Genomic DNA, 22,965 nt, shown 5'->3' with positions numbered 1-22,965 from the left:
CAACCCAAAGGCAGGCAAAGCCATAGATACGGACAACCTCAGGCCCAATTCTCTCACGTCGTGCGTGGGCAAATTGATGGAAACAATGGTCAGAGACAGACTTTCTGAGTATCTTGGAAATAAGCGACTCTTCGCCGACTCGATGTATGGCTTCAGGCCAAATAAATCGGCTCAGGACGTCCTGCTACAGCTTAGCAGAGAAATATTAAATACGATAGAACATCTGAACGGGGATAAGATAGTGCTGGCCCTAGATCTGAAGGGAGCCTTCGATAATGCGACGCACGAGGCCATCCTGACATACCTTTCGAAGACGGGGTGTGGGAAGAACGCGTTCAAGTATATAAAACGCTTCCTCTCAGACAGGCCTACGTGAGGATCCAGAACGCAGACCACGGTCCCTTTCTATTAGGCACGAGAGGTACACCACAGGGAGCGGTGCTATCCCCGCTGCTTTTCAATATGGCAATGAAAAATCTCCCGGTCCACCTGGAGAAAGTCTCGGGTGTGCAGTACGCGCTGTACGCGGACGACATCTCCATATGGGCCACGCGGGGCTCTCTCGGAGAAATGGAGGCCAGCTTGCAGGAGGCAGCCACCGCTGTGAATGAGTACGCGAAAAAATGCGGCCTTCAGTGCTCACCAAAAAAAATCCGAATTCGTCCATATTCGTCCCTCCTAAAAATGCACAGACAAGACAGAATTGCGACTTGGATCAGAACCAATACTCGAGAAAGAGGAAATTAGAGTACTGGGCCTTTTCATTCACCAGCGTAAGCTAGCGACGACCACGCTCGACAAGCTAAAAAAGGTGGGAGACCATGTGGGCCGAATGGTTCGCAGAGTCTCAAACAAGAAAGGGGGACTGAGAAGCAAAAAGTTTCTACGACTGGCCAATGCCTTTGTAACAAGCAGAATCCTGCACTCGACCCCCTATCTCCACCTCAAGAAACACGACGAGAACATCCTCGAGGTGATCACGCGCAAAATAGCGAAGAAGACCTTCGACCTCCTTACAACCACGTCGAACCTGAGACTCCAAGGTCTGGGCATGACGAACTCGTTCGAGGAGCTGAGAGAAGCCAACCTCACGAGCCAATGCACGCGACTATCGCAGACACCGTCGGGGCGTCGCCTATTAACCCGTCTAAACATACAACACACGACTGTAACCGAGGAAAGAGTAAGGCTTCCCCAGGAGTGGTGATACCCCCTGCACGTAAAACTACTCCCCACTAATATGTCCAAGGAAAACCAAGAGGGTATACAGGCGCATGGCCAGGGCACAGGCCTTAGCTCATCACTACGAAGGGAAACCCGGAGTGTACTATGCGGACGCGTCCGGCCCGCACCAAGGCGGGTGGTACACGGCGGTAGTGCTCCACGAGTCCAAAACGGTAAACGGGCTCACATTTAAAGCCCGAAGCGTATCACAGGCAGAGGAGGTCGCCTTCGCGTTAGCAGCAACACACTCTGATTCTAAAACAATCATAACGGACTCGCGAGGGGCGTGTAGGAACTTTTTCAGCAGGGCTGGGTCCCGTACCTGGCCTACCGGCTACTAAAACACAGCTCGGACCTGGCCTACCGACTACTGCAAAACAGCTCGTACGTGGAAAGTCCATCCCGCCGCTTCATCGTCTGGGCTCCGGCCCATTCTGGGCTAGGAGGAAACGAGGCAGCAGATGTCGCCGCCCGTGCGCTTTCTAATCGGGCTACCTCGTCTCCTTCGTCCTCAGAAGAATTCACACCAGCCTACACTTTCAGAGAAATTACGCAGCTGTACCACAACAGACGCAATATTTACCCCCACCCGTGTAAAGGGATAACAAGAGCGGAGGAACGCGTCTTTCTTCGCCTCCTCACGAATACCATGATGTGCCCGGTGTCACTTAAACACTTTGACAGTGCCTACTCCGGGGAGTGCCCGCACTGCGGGGAAATGTCCTCGGACTTTTTCCACATGGTGTGGGCGTGCCCCTCCAACGCTGCCTTTTCAGCTAACCAAAACACCACCCGGGAGGACTGGGAGGCGACCCTACTCGTCTGCTCCGACCTGAAAGCCCAAAAGGCCTTGGTCAAACGAGCAATGGCAGCAGCGGAAGCCACTGGAGTCCCGTACTACGGACTCCACCAAGTGTTTGTGAGGGGAAGGGCACTAAGCCTGACCCCAGAGCAACCTTCATGTAACTCTATATTTTATTAAACGTTTTCACCACCACCATCGTCGCCAGGTGCCGCATAGATAGCAGGTCTTTGGAATCGGACCTCATGGCATTCAAACCCGCTTGCCTACCTTAACTAGTACGGAAGGATGGACGCGGTCACTTTGCCGTTTGTAGCAAGAATGAACATGGTAGAAAAATGTAGGAGGAATTCTTCCACCACTATCAGATGTACCTGGGTAAGTATTGCAGGGACCGAGTTCTGACCCGTTGCGCTCAGCTAGATTCCCTATTCAAGCGACGCTAACAAGACCACCGATCAATTATAAAGGGAAAAAGAATCAGTAATTTGACATGCGTCCTTTTGAAGGAAAAAATTTCCAAGCAATGTCTGATTCGTTCGAGGACGCACTTGAAAAAAAAAATAAAATAAAATAAAAAAATTATGCAACGCCAACTAGGCCGGCCGACCTGCGCGCATGTGCGCGTCGCTGGACTCGAAATTCCTCTATTTACTGCTGGAAACAGACGCATCAGAAGCGTCTCCGGCATACAGAACCGCGTCGTAGGGGTCCCCATTTACATTCCCAAGCAATATCAAGTTCGTTCGTGGACGCACTTGAAAAAAAAAAACATTATGCAACGTCAACTAGGCCGGCCGACCTGCCAGCATGGCGTGTGGCGCTGGCCTCGAAATTCCTCTGTTTACTGCTGGAAACAGAGACGTTCTTAGCAGAACGAGCTTAAAAAGCGCGAGGATCAAGTTATCAAAGCTGAGTTGATCATATGTTGTTGCGAATGAAGGAAGAATGAAAAGAAAATGCACGGGCCAGCTACTGGCTTTGTAGCTAAGCCATCTCCACTGCCTCGTGAGGACAGAAGAGAATTAATAGGGTGCAGTGGTAAGACGCGCCCGACTACTGTGCCGGAGTACCCGGTTTCTAACTCGGCGGCTGCGTTTCGATGGAGGCGAAACGAAGTGGCGTCCGTGTGCTGTGCGATGTCAACGCACTTTACAGATCCCGAGGTGGTCGAAATTACTACGTAGCCCTCCACTACGGCCCCTCTTTCTCTCTTTCCACTTTCATTCCCACCCTCCTCCCTTCCCTTACGGCGCGGTTCGGGTGTCCACAGAGCAAGTGTGACAGTTACTGCGCCTTTCCCTTCCTGTGAACCAATTATTGTTATTATTATTATTATTATTATTATTATTATTATTATTATTATTATTATTATTATTATTATTATTATTATTATTATTATTATTATTATTATTATTATTATTATTATTATTATTATTATTATGTTCCACAATGCGTGTCAGCACAGTGGCACATCGTTTCATGTATTTCCCCCGTGCTCTAGCAATCGACGCCATAGAATCGATGCATTTCCAATCTCCGCGGAACGCACTATAAGTGCCGTCGACAATTTATATATCCTCGTCAGTTTTTGTTGTACGATTCCTTTCCTGGCATCTACATTTGCTTTCCATAGGCACGGAACACCTACGGATAAGGACGAGTAAATAATACATTCTACGCAGATCGACTTATCGCGTCGCATACATAAGGCGATCAGTGCACGAGAACGGTCGGGTGTGGTTATTGATCCTGGCCCTACGGGATTGGGACTGGTAGGTATAGATAGCTCCACGACCCTCAGTAGGTGGTGGGTATAGGTCATTGCCGCTTGCGGAGGGGCTAGCCTGCCACCATATTTTTATCTGTTGTAGGGCGTCATTGCACCCGGTGCCGTTTCGGCGGTGGACGATGGCTTTCGCGACGCACGTCTTTCTCCCCTTTTTCTTTTCTATTTTCTCTTCTGTCCGCACGAGGCAGCGGAGGTGGCTCAGTTCGTTTCGATGGAGGTGAAACGAAGAGGCGTCCGTGTGCTGTGCGATGTCAGCGCACGTTAAAGATCCCCAGGTGGTCGATATTACTCCATAGCCCTCCACTACGGCTCCTCTTTCTCTCTTTCCACTTTCATTCCCATCTGTCTCCTGTCCCTTACGGCTCGGTTAAGGTGTCCACAGAAAACAAGTGAGACAGTTACCGCGCTTTTCCCTTCCTATACATCAATCAGGTGGCTCAGCTGCAGAGCCAGCAGCAATTTCTTTTCATTCTTCCTTCAGTCACAACAACAACTTATGATCAACTCTTAGCTGTGACAACTTGATCTTCGCGCTTTTTAAGCTCGTTCTGCTAAGAACGCCATCATCAAATGCGCGTAAGGGAGGAGTTTACGACGATCGGCTGAAATCTTCTGATTCTTCGCCGCGTCAAGCAGGCGTCTCGAGATCTGCAGGCCATGCAGCGCGTGACACTGCGCTCGATTTTGAACGGCGCACGCTACGAGAATTGGGCCCGTTGCGTGATCGTTCGCCATGCGGCCGCTCACTTTCCGCGTCGCAGCTTACCACACTTGAATAAGATCCCTGAATCGGTATAGTTTTGTCGGCGACAGCTGTGTGACGACTACCGTGGTGAACCGATCAAGCCGCTCGGCATGTTTTTTTTTCTTGTTTGTTTGTTTTTTTGTTTGTTTTATTAAGTGTATTTAAGTAAACGGTAATTCGCCAAAAGCAAAGCCCGCTTGCAGGGTGCTCATTTGGTTAAGTGCTCGCATACCTATCACACCTCGCCAAATACCGAAGCAGCAGTGAATGTAGTTTTACATACATATACATACACACATCGGATCCAGAATTAGCTTTGTATTAATCAAACAATCAAGGGGTCGCTTAATTAACTTAAAAAGACATTCAAATCAACAGCTTAGTCAGTGCTCAAAATGCAACTTAGATGAGCTCATCTTTGGAACTCAAGTTCCTAATGGCCCTTGATACATCTTGCCCCGTTTGGTTCCAGGATTTTCCATAAATGTGATATATGTCGAAGTAAAAGTGAAGTGAACATTGCACATTAAGAAAAGGATATCAAGAAAACAAATGAAAGATTTTTCAGATATATCCGCACATCACCTCGTCAACTGAAGCATAAGTAATCGCCGTGAATAAATGAAAGTGAATGCAGATAGACGATACAAAATTGATGCTCACAACTTTCCTTTCACATACGTAGAGTGTGCTTTCTTGGACACCTGGCAATTAGTTGCAAGAAATGATTTGTGGCTGCTCGAAAGGCCGACTTATAAAACAGCTGTCAAGTGGAGCTTTATCAGCTGTACGAGCAAGCTAACGCACTTATTAGGTTTTCGTGTTTGATGACACGTTATTAAAGGTGATGGCTTTCTTGACAGCAGCTAATATTTACTTAATTACACAGCTTCTTGAATGTTTTTCTGCATATGCAGTGCACGAGAGTATTCCAAGTGTGCATAAGCACTCACTAGAATGAGGGGAAGATGTATGCACAGAATAAAAAAAAACAAGCGTGGGTTGAGCATGAGCCTCAGTTCACAAGCAAACATTCCAACAAGAGGATCAGTCTTCACCTGGACAAAGAGAAGTCTTCTTATTGAAATGTCTGCTTGTGAACTGAGGCTCCTTCTCAAATCTTGTTTTTCTTTGCAACTAGATGTCCAATGCTTTCATTTGTCACTTTTCTAATGCTCTATTTTCACACTGCTAAACACAAGCAGTAATTTCTGTGTGCCTCCTGCACCTGATATCAGATTGCCTGTTCTCTTTAAAGCAAAGGATTTTCAAAATTTAAACCCAGCTGCACATTTTGTTGCATCCTGCTAAGCGCTAAATAAGCCACACACTCTCAACAACAAGTTAGCTCTGAAAGGTGTCGCAATTAAACTGCTTTCAGTAAACTTGCACACTTGTGTTAAGAAAGTATTATTCCATCAATGTCTAAATAGAAGCGACATACTGTAAATGACAACGTGTCTAAGCCCGACATATAGTTCTCTTGAAACATATTGCTTTCAGCACCTTTCTCACTTTTTCAGTTTACATCTTTTGAAGCTAATTAGGCAACAGCAGCAAGCATAGCATTTTTTAAGTTGCGTGAAACGATAAATGAGCATCAGGTAAGGAAAGAACATGAGATATGGCAGCTATGTGTCATAAAGCACAAGTACACATTATTAGTTGCTCTAGAGTGCAGCTTACATGAAAGGCAAAACTACTTACCACATACAGACAAGGTAATTAGCACAGACCTTGGCTGGAACATAGTGTTTCCACAGTCACTGAAGCCACACTTTATGCTTTCACTTGGGGTTGACACATGAGTATTATCTATCAATGTTTAATTTTTAGAGTAGTGTTTTCATTCTACAATTTCGGCATTGCTACGATCAGCTTGCAGTGAGCAGCAACTGTGTTGTTTTCTCATAAGAACGCTCTTACGAAAATGGGTTTTGAGTTTCTGGTTTGGCCTTAATGTTTTCTTAATGAGCGCAAAGGAACTCAACAGACATTCAATACCTTCTGTGTTTTAGCAACAGCTTTAAACCAGATTTTCAATTGACATTTCACATTATTTTTTCTTGTTTTAAAAATCAAAGGCTTTTTTTTTGTGAACTGCTAATGTGTAAGCACAGAATGTGAAAAGTCAACGGAAAGTATGATGTGTATTTTCTTGGTCATTGCGACCACCCATTGAGAGAACACGGTGTGTTTCAACTTGAAACACAGTGCAAATTGAAACGCAGTGCAACTTGAAACACAGTGCAACAATCACTACATGTGCATTACTATTACTGCTTGATGATTTTGGAGAACGTAAACATAATTAATGTGGAACAACATAATTTTAAACTCGTTTAATGAATGCTACATGCCCTTGCATTACTACTGGACAGGAAGGTGGCCTGAAATGATTGAATTCAAAACTAAGCATTAAATTGATCATTTGACAGGAATGTGCGTTTACATTTCCTTTCACACATGCTATGTTTACAAAGTAATCACTCAAAAGGAGACAAGGAAGAGAGTAGTTTACCAAGTGATGGGCCCATGAGCGAAAAAACAACAACAAAATACACTACAGCGCTTGTAATGCATGATATTTTGCGTGTTTCTCAAGCTTTTGAGCTCCTTCTTGCTCTGCGTAATAGATTAGCCGAGCCCTCGGTCATCGCATCGTTCCGCAAAATATTTACATACGAATAAGATTTAGTTACAAGGAAAATAGTGCCGTCGCTGCTGCGCTTGCCGGTATTGAAGCTTGGTCGCACTTTTTTCCTTGAAGGTTTGTGCCACAGCTCCGTGTTCAGCGAAAATTACGCCCACGGTAGCTGAACACCACCGAACGTCCGGCGCTGGTAAATTTGCTATGCCAAACTCGACATGTTAAAATGATTCCAGTGCCCAAAATAGTGCGCATAGTATCCAGAACATTTTTTGCAAGTCGTGGGAGCAGGCAGCAAGTTTCAATGGTTGGTTGGTTGGTTCGTAGGAAGGGAAAGGCGCAGTATCTGTCACACTTGTGTCTGTGGACACCTGAACCGCGCCGTAGGGGAAGGGAGGAAGGTGGAAGTGAAAGTGGAAAGAGAGAAAGAGGAGCCGTAGTGGAGGGCTACGGAGTAATTTCGACCACCTGGGGATCTTTAACGTGCGCTGACATCGCACAGCACACGGACGCCTCTTCATTTCGCCTCCATCGAAACGAAGAAGTTGTAATTGTTAGAGCGGCAGCAATGGGGCCTGTACACTTCAAAAGGCGGAAACTTGGGTGAGTTGGAAAGCATTTGAACTCATCTTTTCTAGCGTTTTTTTAACACACAAGGGACATTAGATGAAGGAGGAACACATAAGAACAGGACGGACGCTAGTCATCAACTGTCGTTTATTGAAGCAACATGTCATATATACAATCCCAACGTGCACATCACACATGCGTAGTGAGGGTGCCACGCTTAAGGTACGATAGCTCTTTATCAGATAAATACACAGATGGAGTGCTGACACAGTTTTGGCCTTGTTTATTTATACATAGGGCTTCGACAATTTCCCTTTGTGATTGAGCCTTATTGGTTGCTAGTACGCGCGTGTTCTGAAGGATTTATCAGCTGGGGGGAATCTCGCTGATCACTGCAAACGGTGCCTCATCAAAAAACACCCCGGCGACCCAAACCCCGTACCCTGCACACCGATCCTTCAGAACACGCGCGTACTAGCAACCAATAAGGCTCAATCACAAAGGGAAATTGTCGAAGCCCTATATATAAATAAACAAGGCCAAAACTGTGTCAGCACTCCATCTGTGTATTTATCTGATAAAGAGCTATCGTACCTTAAGCGTGGCACCCTCACTACGCATGTGTGATGTGCACTTTGGGATTGTATATATGATATGTTGCTTCAATAAACGACAGTTGAAGACTAGCGTCCGTCCTGTTCTTATGTGTTCCTCCTTCATCTAATGTCCCTTGTGAGTTAAAAAAGCGCTAGAAAAGATGAGTTCGTACACTTCAAAACATGCTTCGAAACATGGTCCAAATCTTATAAATGCGATCATGACATAACAAGCAAAAAAGTTTTCAGCAGACTCAGTTTCCGGCGTTAACAAAGAGCAAAAAAAAAAAAAAAATAATTCCGGCGTTGCCGAGTGGTTAGCGTAGAATGCTACGGAGGAAGGGGTACCGAGTTCGAAGCACGCTAGTGCTGCAGTTTTTTTTTCCTAGTTTTTATTATTTCCTTTTTATTTTAGCTTTTTTAAATGTAGTTGAGGTGCTTCATGACTTTTTAGCGTGTACTTTTTATCTGAGGCGTTTTTTGTTTTCTCTTTGAGCGACCAGTGCCGCGCGTGATAGTATGCCGCGTCCCAGTACGAACTGTCTCCAGCGTCATACTGGGCCCATAATCAGGTATGCCACGTGCGCTGGGACCCAGCGGCACTGGTTTTTATTACCTCAGCCCGCCAGCTTTGTGCTTAATTATGGCCCTAGACGAGACTGTACGCTGCCTTTCAAAAAAAAAAAAAAAAAATTATCGCCAAACCAGCCAAACTGCCTTTCGAAACCGAAAGTCCCTCTAGGGAGCGGCCGGCAGTTATAAGAAGCCAGAAAAGCCACCGATAAGTCAATCCGATCCGATCCGAAGCCGCCAGCGGCAAAAAGTTGCGACGGCGCCATGCTGCCTTTGTTGTCATGCGGTGTGATTGTGAACGCTATTTCCTCACGCTGTGCTGCTTTTTTGTTCTGTGGTTCTTGGAATGGGCCGCAGAACTGATATTTGACGTGTGCACTTTGATAGACGTTCTGAAGTACGTGATGTAGTGATAAATAGGTTCTGTGCCGCACACCGCTTGCACCGCGCCGTGGCAACGCCGGCATCAACACGGAAGAAGGAAATGGACTGGCGTGATTGTTTGCAAATGTGAGTACACTGCTTGAAATTATTTTTATTTAATATTGCTATTGAATGAAGTACGCGTTGTTAATACTGTTACGTGTGGTCTCAAAATTCCTTCGTAATACAAGCTACGAACTCGACCCAGCCTGCTTTATTGTGAGGGCGAGCCAGTCTCTCTTCGGAACAAGAAGCGTGAACGTTTGGGCGAGTTGGTCAGACATACTTCACATGAACGGCGCGGCAGAAAGATTTGGCGCTTGTCCGTGTGTGTTCTCTGTCATCGTCGCTTCCTGCCGCGCCGTTCAAGTCAACTCTTCAAAATCCGTCGCTTTTATATGTATGCTCGTCCCTAACGCGAAGCCGTTGTACGATATAAGTAGTGTTCTGAAACTTTATCGGAACCGTCATGGAAAATTTGGACGCCTCGACCGGTTCCGATAAAGTTGCAGAATACTGTATAATGTTAAGGTGTATATTTCTAGATACAGTTGTAGCTGCAGTGTATTAGATGCACGACCGGCTTCGCGATTGTGATCAGCACCCCGAACGAGTTTTCAATCTTTTTAAAAGCGCCTATTTTTTCTGAGTGCATTAATACGATGAGTACAACCAGCGCGCTAGAAACAGGTTGTTGCTGTGGCGCATATCTCACAGTGGTCGCTGCATTTAGTTTTGGTGCTTGTATGCTTCAACAAAAATAATCTAAATCATGGCTGACGCCAAGGTACAAACTCATGTAGTACTACTGTAGCAACTCATGTAGTACTACTGTAGCAGAATGACGATTAGAAATAATTATTTGAGTGACCACATGTAGTAAAATGTGCATGTCAAGAATAATTGCTTTCATTACTACATAGCCTTGTATTTTTGACGAATTATATGTATCTTAGTGTTCACAACAGAGGCAGAAATGAGCTTTCAGTGGGCTGTTGCATTCTTTGGTACTTTGTGTCGTGTCTTTTCATGGAAGCGTTGAAATGATGCACTAGTAAACAGTTTCAAACGAGAAATGAAAAAGTAATTTTACCTTCCCTAAATTTATGTCCGCTATGGTTCGAGGTAATTTGACTATAAAGGCCTTTATTTGTGTAGAGTTCGTTGGTTGCCTTACACATTGTACACACATTTCTCAATACACCAGCAGTGAAATTAGTTTCGTGCTATTGCTAGTATTTCGGAAAAAAAAAGTTTGACCGACATCACGGCATAAGCAGCTCTTCTCTGCATGCACATTTTTTTCAACTTTTATATCACCTAGGGTTGAGATATGCAGGCCGTGATAAACATATTTTATGTGCTCAGAGTAAAAAGAAGAGAAAGTGTAGAATGCTAATCATATTATTGATTGCGTGCGAAAGTCACGACTTAGAAAAAAAAGTTAAGAGGTGCTACAAATCTGAAAGGAGGCTGTTTTAATTACTTTTTCACTGCGGCTGTAAGGCAAACCTACATAAGAATTGCAGAATATACAACCACTTAGATGGTAAAATGTTTACAATTTTTTTTTTGCATATATGAAACACGACACATTAAACACGGTCCCAAATTTGCGCATTCAAGCATAGTAGTCTTATTCAGTAATTAAAGGAAGAAACACCGTTCCTAATTTTTCTTATAATTTAAGAATCAAGTTTCTAGGAGGAGATGAAAATGAATATGAGACAATATGTTGCATTGTACTGTCTCCAGCAATGTTATCAAAGCTGAAACTTCTTTTTTTTTCTCTCATTGAGAGAACGGCCTAAACTGACGGCACAAAAGCAGCAAATGGGCTCCCCGCTCCTCAAAACATTGCCTATAAGCTAACCCTGTGACCTTGGCCATAAAGGAAAAGCATGCCTGATCACATTATTGCGAGCCAATGCTGATCTGTGACGTACGCAGGGTGTGGCGGCATCACTATCCGTGAGTGTGCATAGACGCTCGTAGCACCGCCTTAGGAATTCAGTTGGAAATGACAGTTTTCAGTATATTTTTTCGCAGTGCATCAACGATGGCCTTCGCATCCCCAGTTCCTTGCTGTGTCTTTTTGCTGTTGACATACTTGCTTTATTTTTCTTTTCTAATAGGCGTTTATTCATAAAATACATGTTGGGATCTTTTTGCCCCTATTAGGTAAATTTATTTGTTTCTTCGTAGCTTTGCTAGAGCAGTCATTTCCGCATTATTTATTAGTTTACTGTTCAGTTTTGCAAGTCAGAAGTCATACTAGATAAGGAAATCAGGTTCTGTTGCTTGAGAAATTTGAACAGAGCTTAAACAGAATGGGGACGTGTGGAACATGCGACAAGGTCATGTTGCTGTGATTTAAAAATATTCGCTTTGAAATGACAATATACACGCCTTTTTTTTTTGCTCTAGAATGCACTTAGCTATGCTAAATGAAGAAACTTGCCATAGTTGCAGTCTGAAGGTTGGAAATTTCAAAACTGTTGTGTTTATGCATTCATATGGGTGTCACTTTAAGCTGCTGCTTGCTCCCACAAATGGCTTGTACCGCTGCATACTGCTTATGTAACAATCCGACAATTGCTCTTAATGATGTAGTTACATATGCAATCTCCTCACAGTACAGGTCTCAGTCTTGACATAAGGGTAAAATTTCAGCAAAGGGCATTGTGTTCGCTACTTATGCACCTCCATTTAAACACTTGCAATGATGCTTGAGAAGCTGATAACATTGTTGGAAATAGAATACAGTTAAAACTGGATTTAACGAAGTTGAGGGGAGCCGTGAATTATTTCGTTAAATTGAGAACTTCGTTAAATTGAATGAGGCATTTCTTGGGGCACATAATTCAGTACATTCGATTACAGTAAAACCTCGTTAAAACGTACCCGCTTAAACAGTACTTTCGTTTTAAAAGTAGTAAAGTCAAGTCCCCGACTGAGCACCCATTGAACATAATGCATTTTGCATCCGCATAAACCGTACCAGCTTATCGCGGTCGTATCGGTTAGCACGTACCATTTTCTCTTTTCGTCGCACTCGCGCGTGACGAATTCACGCCGGTAGCACCCACCCAAAGGACGGTTCGGCTAGCGGCGCAACAATCTTCCCTAAATACCGCCGACGGGACGGCAAGCCACACAGCTAATGACAAATTGGCGCCAAAGTTGGTAATCATATAACTGGCGCAATCTTTGGGGGTCCGTATGGTCATCGTCATGACCCCCCGCGCTACTTACGAGTGGGTAGGGCCAACACCACGACCGGCGCCGCTAGCGCGTATGAAAAGAAACAACAAACATTCTTACTCGACAAGAAAGGCCCGAGGGGACTACAAATTTATTTTCCGCCAAAGAAGTCGGTGATCTTTGCCTGCGTGCGCTTTGTGAGCAACGGCCGCACCGATTTCTCGCAATCAATAAATTTTGGGGTGCTGTCTACAAAATAGACCAAAAATTAACACTTTTTCACCTTTATTTCTCGTAAAAAGGTTCGTTAAATCGGGACAGATCACGGAATCGGTTTCGTTATTTCGGGTTAGTCAAAGCATTGAACCCTATGGGCGTCTGAGGGGGAATTAGGATACCTTCGTTAAATCGAGATTTTCGTTAAATGGGGTTATGTTAAATCGAGTTTTGACTGTAATGCAATGTGTTCTCTTGAACTGTTTTTTTTTCCATCACCTCCGAGAGTAATTTATGGGCTGATGAGGTGGTTTTTCTTTGAGTTTTGAAGGAATATACTTTGTTCAAACTTGCCATAATTGGGAAAATGTTTCACATGTTTTCATTTTATACATAACAGAAACATTCCTACTCCTTTTAAGCACCAATTTTCTTATCTATTCTGTACCTTCAAAGTAGGTGCACCTCACACTCGTGGAGAAAAAATAGGCTCTTTTGAATCATGAACTTATTATCTTTAGGGAAACTGGAAAGGCTCTCCAATACAAACGAGAAGCACACCATGCAGGCTGGTTACTTTTGTCAAACAGTACATTGCATTGAGGTTGAAGTCCAGTACTTTCTTAATTATGCTTCGAGCACTTGTCTTAAAGCTGTTTGCCCAGAATCCTTATGATTGTAGCTACTGAATATATAGCTATGTCGCTTTTCATTACCAGGAAAGGAGTTGTGTGCTCGGTCTCACTTGTCGGTTTTTCTTTATATACCCAGTTACCTGAGCACTTCAGACTGGCCGATGCCTGGAGCCTACCTGCTGCTCACCTACACCCCACAGCACAAACGAGGAACACACTAAATCATCTACCAGCAAGCACACTGCAGTGCCCTTCTGCAAGCCATCACCGCATTCTATGACATGTTCAGGGATGCATGATTAAGTACACATCCTAAGCATAGCTAAAAATGGTGGTATGAATGGATAGCTGCCTTGGTTTGGTTGCTTTATTTCTTCTTTGAAATCTTTGTTTTACTAATGGCGTAGTCAGTGAAAAAAATCATTCTGAAGAAAACTTGTTTGCATTGTTGTGAATAGCAAAACCAAACCTTGTACCATGTATGATGTATCTGAAAGTTATGGTTTTGTGTTTTCTCTGTGAACGGTGCAGCATGTTTCTTCCACCAACTGCTAACTATAAGGGTTTGAAACGTACAGGTGCCAGAAAGACACAACGGGTCATGCCTCTTGTGTTTGAAATTATCTCATGAGTCTTGTTCCACAAAACTTGGTTCCACATATGAATGCTTCAACGGCATGTGCTGAAGTAGCTTATCCATGAGTTGGAAATGAAGCTTGAAATATTTTTATTGTGAACAGTAATACAAAGCGATTTCATTTTGTATTTGTTAGGGTACACGTGCGACTACTTCATGACAATGCCGCTTCACCTCAAAAATGGCCCGTCTTCTATGCTGTGCAGGGAAATAAAGTAAGTTTATTTCCTTGCATAGCATAGAAAACAGGCATGCGAATGGCATCCAAGCTGTGCTGCACATTATGAATAAAAAAAGACCATTTTCACAAAATGCAATGTCTGTTTTTGGTTTCTGTAACTAAATATACCGGCACTAACTGAGTTGCATGTAGTGTCGGCAACCAAGATCACATCAAAAACTAAAGTGAAAGCCACCAGACACTCAATGGTCAATACTCATGAAGAACTCACAAGAAATGCATACATTAAGTGCCAACCAGAAACACGGTGGCCAATTTGTTTTAGACACAGTAAGAACTCAAGAGAAAATTCATTTGAAACTCGGAAGATACTCTGCTGTCTCCATTGTGAAAGAGCAACATACTCTCATCAGACACACACATAAAATTTTTATAAGGAGACATTATACATGAATTATTTTTATTACAAACCAGGGAATGATAAACTAGTTTTCTCCATGACAGCTTTGCTCTGTTGTTCTGTGTCCTAATCTCTGAACAGCTATGACAAACACATAAAGTGGCTCTGCCCTCACTTTAAGCAAGGAGTACAGTGCCATTCAGCGTCAAAGATGTTATTTTCTCTTCAACAAACATTAGAATACATATCAGTCGTGCAGTTAGACACGGAAGACCAGGAAGCATACTACTAGAGCATATTTAGAGCATAATATATAGTATTCAGAGTAAAACTGGAAGGAGCAAAAATAAATTGATAAATATAACTTCTTCCCACTACTTAACTGGTTAGGGCATAAGCACCTAAATGGCTACAACCTAACCATGACTAAGCATGAAGTTCAAGCTCAGAATGGACTGGACTACCCTTTCTTCAATCTCTAGATTAACAAAAAAATAAGGGCAGTAATTTTCAGTGGCCGGGTGTACAAGTCATTTCGTATTGCTATTCTGGTCCTACCCAGGGCCCCACTATATGATCTACATCAAAAACAAATACAGCAGGACTATCTCCGGTAAAGTATAGAACCCTCTCCCATCGAGAGGCTGTCTTCCCACTTGCCTCCTGCCCCTCGTCGCCCCATCGACACACGCGTTGCTAGTCAAATTCAATTCAATTTTATTTCCCAGAATGTTATGGTAGGCTGCCTGGGCTAAAAGCTGCAAGTAACCAGCTTGATGAGGCCCAGGCAGTCATTACAAGGCAGGCCAGTATGCAATAAAATAATATACATACATGTCAAGAAGCAAATATACATTTTTTTTTTCATGTCTTAAACGCAGGAAACCAGACCACTAATGTAAGTAATGCAATGCAAACATAGGTCTATCACAACAGCATATAAATATCAGTTAGCAAGCAAAACAAACTAGCAGGATATATTCTTAGAATGACTGGAAAAAAAATGAATGCAGGTAGTGCATACTTTAACAACGCTTTAAGTGCAAAATTATAACAGAGGCCATGAATGCAAATAAGAGAGAACTTTATAACTGCGGAAAATACCATCGGGTTGCATAATTACAAAACACTGAACCAGTGCAGCTTTAGTGGACTGATTTATGTCTTTGAATTTACTTCAAATTGTGGGAAGAGTATATTCTAATGTCTGGAGCCTATAGCCCATGTGAAATAATGTCTGTGTTACGTGTGTTCACTAGATCTCTAGTTTCTTTCAGCAGGGTGGCATCTTTATCATAGTTCTCAAGCTGGAAGGAAAATAATATCACAAAAAATCTCGAAATTCATACATATTTTACTACATTATACTTCCAGTATGGGCTATGTAACCAACATTTGCTATACGAAGAATGGCTTACATTTGAAGGAGATAAATTTTTTCTTTGTTTTTTTTAGCAGTTGTGAGCCAAAGTAAAGAACAATAATTCATATGCGAGATGAATAATGCGTTATATATCTGAAGTTTTATTTTAGAAAGAAGAAAAGTATGGCAACGAGAAATTGCCCCTGTCACTGATGAGAGCTTATTAGTTAACCTCTGCACATGCGAATCCCAGGTCCACTGCTTCCTTCCTTTGATGTGCTTCCACGTGTCATTTATGATTATATTCTGCCAAGAACAACAAAGAAAGAGCTACAAAGCCGCTATGCCGAAGGCGATTGGGGGCTCGGATCAGGAGAGGACGGGAGATTCTGGTTCCCACGCTTTGTACTATGCCAGAGTGATGTTTCAACTGCTTCCTCAGGCACTCTGTCGCCTCATCAAAGAAGATAAGGAGAATCCCCATATCCCATTGCACTCGGTTGTATTATTAGAAAGACACCCTTGTTAGGCAGGTACTGGAGGCATGCATCTGTATGTGAGTGAAGATCTGCAGAATCCCTACTGCACAACAATAACATACATAATAACTGGGAAAAGTTTACCTCACTACCACCAAAGTATTGTTTTACAAATAAACACCAATCTCTATCAGCAGTACCCATGCAACGGTCGTGAAAATCCAAGCACAAAGAAATGGCAAGGGGACGAACTACAGTGTAATAACTTCGATCAAGCGAATCTTTGCTGGGCCTAACAAAGCCAACAGCAGAAGGTTTGAAGAAATTGAGCTAATTATCTGAACGATATATGAAATGCAGAAGAGGTTGACAATAAACTGACGGGCTTGTATAAAGATGCATGAAGCCTGCCATTCTTCATAAATCATTTTAAGTCAAGAAACCAAGATTAAATAAAATGTTCTACTCTCTGTCAGGTGGTCGGGTGGTAGTGAACGTGAAAAGAGGAAGAGGTGCATAATGAAGGGCCATAAAGTAACTTCGACCACCAGGATATATTAAATATGCAACTGACATTGCACAGCACACGTATGCCTCTACGTAAATGCGCCTCAATAGAAACGCTGCCGCCAGCAATCACGTTTACTCCGGAACAGTAGCCAGGCATCTTAACCACCGTGCCATTGCGACGGGGCACATATATATTTTTTATAAGCTAGATTTTGGAGAAAGGAACTGCAGTATACTTTTGGGTGGGCACCTAAATTTAATAAGATGAAGGTCGCACCATCTTTATTGAAGGTTAAGCGGCTGCACGTTTTGAAGCGATAGCTTCATTTCGTGAGGTAAAGCCAAGGTCAATGTGTGCTTCCGATGACCTTCAAACAGCTTCAAGGTCAAGTTGGAACTTAAGCAGCTATGTTCCCACCAAAAGTCAAACGTTAACTGACCTGGGAAGTATATAGCTTAACGCGTGAGCAGCTGCGTAGCGATACACGAGGCGAGTTTCTGTCGCAGCCATGCCACAGACTCACAGGAAGAGGAACTAAGCAGCTGTGCTCGTTACGATCATCGGTTGCCGCATCTGACGATCCGGAGAACATTTCGCTATGAGCTGAAAGCTTGGGGAGGAGAAGAAATTAATGGTCTAAAGCGAAAAGGGCATCTTGTAAAACGCCGCCGCGATAATGGCCGCTGGCACCACCGCCGCTTCTGCGTCCACATGCTTCAACTATAGCGGCTGTCGCTTCTCACTAGGTTTAACTGAATCTAAATCACATCCAATATTTTTCACAAGGTTACTCTTCAAGCGGTCGGATGTTTGAGCACAATATGTAACTCTTTCCCTGCAACTCCCTGAATTGGTGGCTAGCCTATGCTAACATTGTGTGTTGGTTTAAATGGAAAGGGACAGTATTTGTCACATTTTTCTGTGGACACCTGAACTGCATATATAGAGTTTGTCCTCCTCCTTCTTAAAGGTGAAATGAATGTCAAACTGAGGCTTGCGCAAAGACTCCACTTTACCTATAGTGAAGCTTTCGCTTAAAAAGTAAACCGCAGGGAGTCTCCTCTTTACCCCCTCCTCCCAAACCCTATGCGAAGCGACCACGAAATTTGTAGCGGTACAGAGCGGAGATGTGTTCAATAGGCTCCATTGACTACGGCCGCTCGAGCACAAGTTGGATTCGACAGATTTTGGGTTTCAGTTGGAGTCAACAGTATTCGACGAACGGGCACCGAGGACATCAATTCTTGTGTATTGTGTGTTCGCGCCGAAGTTACATCATTCACAATCTTCGCTATTTTAAGCTTATGTTCTTGACACCTAAATTGATTTTGCTCACATTGTACTAGTTTTTTTTAGAAAATACTGTTGTAAGTAGAATGCCTAAAAACTGTATCATGGTTAACAATGCACTGTCAATCAATGGTAACATTTGGAGGATCACGAAATAAATAAATATCTTCCTCGCGCACTTGATCCTTACTTGAGCTGTATTGCAAAAATGCAACTGTGTGACGTACGAGTTGCATTTACAGCATTGCTGTATTCACACTGCATGCACATGCATTATACTCCAACGTACGCAGCCAAGACTACACGGCCAAAACTTATACTAATGCGTGTCGAGGTGCTGGATGGGATAGTGACGTAGCTATTCCGGCAGCAAGAAAGACATATCCACTTGCCGAGACTACAGTGCATGCGAGAAAACCCCACTCACAGACAGACAACATTTACGAAGCATAACATACTGTGTGGGCTATTTTAGGCCATTTTCATACAACTTTGAAAACTCTCCATTTTTGAAAATTTCATGTTTGAATTCCCAATACTGATTGCTGCATTGTGTCAGTCAAAAAATGGAAGTACTGAAACAAAAGTTTTGTTTTAATGGCATCTCATAAAGCCCTTGTTGCTTCCAACCAAAGTTGGGAAGAGCCTGTTACTATTTTGCTGTTGTGAACTTTGTGCACAGGGTCGGTTGAACAGAAAAACTAGATTGTGTACATTTAGATGTTTCCAGTAGGCACACAGGCTGTTAATGCATACATACTGAAATATGGGAATGTATAACTTCTGCACTATATGCAGTGAGTTCAAGGTAAAGAAGTCAAGTACAAAAAGCCAAGCATAAAGTGAGCCTGTCACGTGGTTCTTAAAAATGAAAACTTAAAGTGAAATCAAGGTCTCGATGCTTAAGGCACAGCTTTGCTACGGGCACAAAGAGGAACACTCAGGCACAAGGGCAAAACAGAAAATACCAGACAGTGAAAGTAACAAGTCTTCATATACAACCATGAAAGATGAAAGTTTCTTGGGTGTAAATGGGAAACCTTTCTCATACAGTGAGTACAATTCTCTAGCAAAACGTTTGAAGCACATTTCTTATACCATGTGATTAATGACCTCAAAGCAAGGCTGCAAGTGGGGAATAGTAAAGTGTGACAAAATGCCTAGCACAGCCAGCAGAAATGGGCTTCAATAAACCTGTTGTTGAGTAATAGGAACCTATAAGAATATGCATAGTGCAGAGTACAGAAACCTTGCTTCGGCTTTTTCATCACACAAAGAAGCAAGTTGATTTCAGGATTTACTACACCTTCATACTTCCGATCCTTGCGGACGTAACAGCTGCTAACTAGGCCAGTCTCTGCCTACATTGCAGAATTTGCACTTTTTGAGATAGCCAGGGGCCACCAGCACCTTGTTTTCCTTCTGAAGACCACATAGGAGACCTCCTGAATGAAAATTACGCGTAAATTTCATGTGCTCTGTATCTTAAAAATATTCAATGCACTATATGCCGCCTTGGATTGCCTCACAACAGGTAACCTATATAGGTTCATTCATTTATTTTCACATGCATGTTTAGCACCACCTGAGCTATTATGAAACTGCTTTGCTCCGCAGCAACAATTTGGTTTTACATCATATATCTCAGTTATCAGCTTTCTTGTGTGCCATACAATGAAAGATGAAAAATAACCCGACAATGCTAGTATAGTCCTGAAGTGAATATTCTCATATGACTCCGACTCAGGGTATAGAAAAAATGCTGTTATCTCTATAACCGTCATTAACTCTCTGTTTCTACACAGGACAAGAATAAATACCACTGCACTATGTAGTAGGTCTGCAGAAACAGCAAATTTTATTTTAACATTTTGCTCGCATTTCTCCGCAATTTCTGCGTGCTCGTGCTGACTACTTCGCTGGTGAAAGCATGTTTCGTTATTGGCAGTTATATCAGCAAATAATTTATTACACAACAGTGTATAAATCTTACAACTGCTCACGTTGACACACTGGCCTAGTAGGCCACGAGACCAACCAGCGTAAGCTGATTGGCAAGCATTGGCCTTCATTCTAGAAACTTGCATGTAGCAGAAATGCATGAGGAAAAAATTGTTCAGTACTTATAACATAATACCACGCGGTACTGACTGAAGCCAAACAACACAATTTGCAAGCCTTTTGAAGTCGCGGAATGACAGCGCGCTGCTACCGTCGTCATGCGAAAACATGCAGTTGTAGCATATTAGCCGATCTTGCCCAAGCGAGAACTTAGTGCTTCTGAACGGGAGCAAACAACCTACTTTACAGACGTTCCTAGCTTTTACAGCGCTATTAAATACTCATTGACAAAATACTCGACATAAAGTCTCGAGTTGCCCGTGCGGCTCGCCATGGACGGTCAGCCAGCTGATCGCAACGGCCGACTGTTAATTCGCCGTTCACAACTCGACGGCACTCGAACACCTTGTATCAAGTTCTAGTTGAGTTGCCATAGTTTGAAACAGAGCACAACATCACATTTATAGCAAATTTGTGAGCACCAGTATCAAGAAAATAAAGATCGAAACAGCACGCCTGCAAGCAATGCCAGCAGAGATGAAATCACAAAAACTACGACCGGAATTAACGTGACAGGGCCTCAGCGCAACGTAAGTCCGCCAAATCTTTCGTAGTGAAGGGCTGGGAACTAAGATTTCACTCCCCTCTTCCCTTACGGTACGGCGGGGCAGCGACCTTAGACCCAAGAAAAAAAAAACAAGATTCTGGCCAGCTTGAAAAAAGTTCATGCGTTTGTGTTACCGATATTAAAAACTTCGATTAACCATTCAACTGGGGACTATACTGAAGCCTTGTAATACTTGAAGACATTTTTCCTTCAAAGCGACGCATTTCAAATTACTGATTTTTTTCCGTGTATAATGGTTGCTGTTGTGAGCGTCGCTAGAATAGGGAACCTGAGCGCAACGGGTCAGAACTCGAATCCTGCAGTACTTAGCCTGCTACCTCAGACAGGGGTGGAAGAATTCCTACGTTTTTCTACCATGTTTATTATTATTATAAATGGCAGAGTGACCGCGCCCATCCTTCCGTACTAGGAAGGTAGGCAAGCGGGTTTGGATGCCATGATGTCTAATTCCAAAGACCAGCAATCAATGCGGCACTGGGCGGCGAAACCATTCAACGAGCCATAGCAACGAGCACGAGAGGTGGCAAACTCCTCGGGGAAAAAAAAAAAATAAAATAAAAAAAGAAACAAAAAATACGGAGGTTTAGTAGCAGGCGTCTTTCGCTTGCGCTCTGAAAACAAACCAGCTAGCCCAGTGCTCGTAGCACCGCAAAACAACGGAAAACCGATTTTGCAGTGCTCTGCAACGCGTGTCAGCACAGTGGCACATCGTTTCATGTATAGGCCGGCCGACCTGCCAGCATGGCGTGTGGCGCTGACCTCGACATTCCTCTATTTACTGCTAGAAACAGAGACGTTCTTAGCGGAACGAGCTTAAAAAGCGCGAGGATCAAGTTGACACAGCTAAGTTGATCATATGTTATTGCGAATGAAGGAAGAATGAAAAGAAAATGCACGGGCCAGCTACTGGCTCTGTAGCTAAGCCATCTACACTGCCTCGTGAGGACAGAAGAGAATTATAGGGTGCAGTGGTAAGACGCGCCAGACTACTGTGCCGGAGTACCCGGTTTCTACCTCGGCGGCTGCGTTTCGATGGAGGCGAAACGAAGAGGCGTCCGTGCGCTGTGCGATGTCAGCGCAGGTTAAAGATCCCCAGGTGGTCGAAATTACTTCGTAGCCCTCCACTACGGCTCCTCTTTCTCTCTTTCCACTTCCATCACTCCCATCCTCCTCCCTCCCGCTATGGCGCGGGTCAGGTGTCCACAGAAACAAGTGTGACAGATACTTTTTTTTTTATTTAAACATACTGTAAGCCTTTCTAGGCTCTTACATGAGTGGGTGAACGAATGGGACTGTTATACAAAATGGAAAACATCAGAAACACACAAAAAATGGAAAACATACTCACTGCAACACTATAACGGACATTCAATTTGTCGCATATGAAGCACTGAAAAGAACCGCGAAGCGACGCAATTAAAGAACACGTTAGACAATAGGTACTAATAAGATAAAATCCTAAACTGAACACTCGCAGTGAATAACGAAATACATTTTAGAAACGATTTTTTGTTTACACCATTCGCTTCTCAAAATATGACTCGACGTTTTTAAGAAAAATATCAAGGCAGATATTGCGCATAAATTCAGGTGGCAGCCTATTCTATTCTTCAATATCTAAAGGAAAAAATGAAAATTTGTACGCGTCGCATCGAGCTGGGATGGGTCTGATGCACTTCCCATGATTTAACCTCTTCGAACGATGATCTGATGACTTGATGTGCTTAACTGTATCAATTGTGATTCCACCGTTATAAAGAATTAAAGTATAGAAATTTCATGGAAGCTAGGCGTCGCCGACAAGAAAGGGTAGGAATACCCGCTTTATTTCGCATGGGTGATACACTATCGTGGCGTGAGTAACTGGAGAAAATAAAAGAAGGGCCTTATTTTGAATCTTTTCTCATTTTCGGCGGAGGTATGATTGATGAGGGCTCCAAATAATGCTATCGTACTCAATGATGGGCCTTATGAGGGTATTAGCC

This window comes from Amblyomma maculatum, chromosome 7, assembly GCF_055883805.1.
Source record: "Amblyomma maculatum isolate TAMU_Amacu chromosome 7, ASM5588380v1, whole genome shotgun sequence".
NCBI classification, from domain to species: Eukaryota; Metazoa; Arthropoda; class Arachnida; order Ixodida; family Ixodidae; genus Amblyomma; species Amblyomma maculatum.
This window is presented reverse-complemented; position numbering follows the sequence as displayed.